Source organism: Lontra canadensis, unplaced genomic scaffold, assembly GCF_010015895.1.
Source record: "Lontra canadensis isolate GAN:19392208 unplaced genomic scaffold, GSC_riverotter_1.0 scaffold4, whole genome shotgun sequence".
NCBI classification, from domain to species: Eukaryota; Metazoa; Chordata; class Mammalia; order Carnivora; family Mustelidae; genus Lontra; species Lontra canadensis.
Genome location: NW_022630998.1, coordinates 11,888,819 through 11,892,425, shown reverse-complemented (window position 1 = coordinate 11,892,425; position 3,607 = coordinate 11,888,819). Strand labels below are relative to the sequence as shown.

The 3,607-nt window shown below is 43.7% G+C and overlaps 1 pseudogene; it reads right to left on the bottom strand.

Moving 5' to 3' along the window:
* Positions 1-418: 418 nt before the first annotated feature.
* LOC116863719 lies at positions 419-2,623 on the bottom strand (annotated as a pseudogene).
* Positions 2,624-3,607: the final 984 nt, after the last annotated feature.

Below are 3,607 nucleotides of genomic sequence, written 5' to 3'. Positions count from 1 at the left end.
AAAGTTTATTTTTAATGCTCCATGCAATTACATTTCAAGAGAGGAATCTCAGGAGCATCTGTAGAAAGAAACCATGAAACTTATGGTGTGGCTTAACATTTATTGAAACCTCATTTGCAGCATAATGTGACAGATATCCATTTCTCCTTTATCCTCACTGCTAAATCCAACTTAAAACCCTGGAAATAGTCAAAGGGACAACAAAAGGAGCTCTCTTAAAGTTGTTAGGAAGACAACACACTGGTTTAAGACCCCAGGATGAGAGGAACAGAGTACCAAGGTGTTTTACATCCTCTTATCAAAAAACAACAACAACAACAAAAATTAACCAAGACCAAGCATTTCCCAACACCCAAACCAGGAAAGGAGGGCATTCCTAGTATGCCCGTTCCTCTCCTGGACTGAGTGGGAGCTGTGTCTAATGCACCTGATTGGACCTGGTAGAACCAGCAAGGCCGATTGGTCTGTAGTTCCACAACAATGACTCTCTTTTCCTTACTGGCCCTGGACCTGAGACTTCTTTACCTGGTCTAGAGACACCAGGGAGGCTGATGGGGAAGGGGTTGTGTGGGGTGGGCAAACCTGTATGAAGATCACATCACAACACTACGCAAGTAGACTGGGGGCCAGTTTTCATTTCCAAAAGACAGGAGTGGTCCTACCATAGTAAGCATCCAGTCAGGGAAGTTTCTTCATCCATGAAAAACAGAGACTACCATCTTCCCCCAAGATACACCAAGTGGGTACAACTGGGGAAACCCTTTCTCCATCCTTACCACCAGCAGTGAATAGGAGGAAGATCAGAAGTTCCACGTAAACCTAGCAGATAACAGTGTGGAATATCTGAAAGCTGTAGTGTCATTAGAAATCAGACCCACAAAAATAGGCCAGGCCATGTATGCTAAACCTAAGCATCTCACCCTGAACACTGTCCATCCAATCCAACAAGCATTATGTTTGGCCATTCCCAAGATTTAGAAAAACTGGATGATATAGATCAAAGAATTAGATGGAGATCAATGGAAAACTGGCCAATGAAAAGATTCATGTTCTATCCATGGAAAAATGAAGAAAATACTGAAGAGCAATATACTAAGAATCCAAGCTATCTTTCCACCTCTGAATAAAAGCAAATGCCACTTCAAAGTTGAGGTCAGTCATGCAATCAGGTTTGCGTGGCAAGGAAACAACTTTTGAAAAGGATGGGCTTTCTAATGTTGGATCTTATCAGAGGACCCAATGCCTAATGACAATTTTTTTTTTTTTTAAGATTTGATCACTGCTTTATGAATCTGTGGCTTTGCAATACCGACGTCATCAGGAAAAGGGACAGTTCACTCAGATTCAATAGCAGGAAATAAATATCAAAGCATCATTACTGGTGTCAGTACAGAACCTCTACCTGACCAGATCCTTCCTTCTTATCCTACCCACTAACACTCCACCACCCCACCCCTGGCAGCTACCACTTTATTGATGCCTGCTGTCCCCCACACATACCACATGTGTCATGCAGCCCTCCCTAAGCCTGGCTTAGAGAACCCCAAGTGAAACAGGCCAAAGTCTCTGCGTTGCAAATCTGTCCCCACTCATTTTTACACCACAAACTTCTTCAAGGATCTGGGCCTTTGATAGGATTGATAAATAGCTTTTTAGGGGGAAAAATAATTAAAAGAAGGGGAATTAATCCTGATTACTTCAAACTAGTCATCGCCTTAAAGCAGAGCAGACCACATTTACAGTCTATCAAATGGAAGTGAAGGTGGCCTGGGAGGAGAGGCAGAAGGGGCAGAAGTCCTCCAAGCCTCTGCCCAGCAGGCCTGGAGGAGCTGGTAGGTGGTCACGACACTGTGCTCAGAGGTCTAGCCAGTTGTCTGTACTCCACAGAAGCAGCTGCCAATTTGGGGTGTTTGTTTAAAAATTCCTGGCAGTATCAGGGAATCCCTGAAGGCAAACATTAAAAAAAAAAAAAAAAGTGGAAATGGGGAAGGAAAATGAGAGCCATTAGCCAGGAGCTTCGATATAAAAATAAAAGTAAAAATAAAAAGAGAGAGGGGGGAAAAAAGAGTCCCTTATATGTTCCAGAGGGTTCTGAGCATGGACTGAAAGTAGGATGAGACAATGCAGGAGACAGACGGTTTGTATTGCTCTCATCCCCCATCTGGAGGTTTTACTGTTTCGGGCCTCTTCAGGCTCTGACTCCAAACTGCAGTCTGAGCCTCCATTAAAGGCAGAAATAGTGCTGACCTTGGTGCTGGTGTAGAGGCTATTGTCTGAGGAGGGGGTAGTTGGTCCGCAGTTGGACACTTGATCTTGCCTTTCCAGTGCATGCTGATCCAGAAGATCATTCTGCCGCTTGAGGTCATCAATATCTTGCTGGTGTGTGTAGTTTTTCCTTTGCATATACTGGATATACTCTGTGGGTTTGTCTAGGGTTTGGGCCCGTGGTGCCTGCTGTCCTTTGGAATGATGGAACAGAGTCCCACAAACTGTGAAAGCTGTCTTTGATGTAGTTCCCACATTTTTGTTCCAGTGAGCTATGATGAGCCTGTTTGTCAGCTGCAGATTGAAACCTTGGTTGCTCTTCATAGCTCTCCACCTCCATGTCCTTGTTGTCACTCATTTCACATGGCCCAGGGAGCAGCCACTGCAGCCATGTCAGGGAAAGGGGCAGGGGAAGGGGTGGAGGAAGTCAAGAACAGCAAGGAACCAAGACTCCCCACCCCAACACACACACCACTCATTCCCCACTAGCTCTCTCACTACACACACATAACATGGGTGAGAACCACCTCCTCACTCTAGTGACAGATTCGATAACATTGGAAAATTGCATTCATCATCATTATCCTGATGGTTAATGCATCACCCTTGGGAAACTTAATTTTCTTTAAATATCAATCCGGTCACCTTTCAGGAGACAAAAGAATAATCAGAGAACATTAACTTTAATTGTCATGATGAGCCCTCAGGGTGGGTTCAGTGTCGGTGCCAACCATAAACCAGTTTTCTTCTGAACTTCTGTTGGTGAATAAGCACCACACCAGGTGCAAGATGTATGTTCTGTCAAATTGAGAAAAGACAAGATTGCAGTGAACATAGATAAAGACTGCTGTTGAAGAAAAACTGGGCAATTTTCCTTTTTCTTCTTAATACAAAAGATAGCTGAGAGTTCACATTTATACTTCAATCCTGCTGAAAAGAGAGGGAAATCAGTCTGAATGCATGTCTGTTTAAGGCTGTATGTGATGTATGTATATTATTTATTTATTTATTTTTAAATTTTATTTTTTCAGTGTTCCAAGATTCATTGTTTATGCACCACACCCAGTGCTCCATGCAATATGTGCCCTCCTTAATACCCACCACCAGGCTCACTCAACTCCCAACCCTCTCCCCTCCAAAACCCTCACTTTGTTTCTCAGAGTCCACAGTCTCTCATGGTTTGTCTACCCCTCCGATTTCCCCCAACTCACTTCTCCTCTCCTTCTCCTCATGTCCTGTGTTATTCCTTATGCTCCACAAGTAAGTGAAACCATATGATAATTGACTCTCTCTGCTTGACTTATTTCACTCAGCATAATCTCCTCCAGTCCCGTCCATGTTG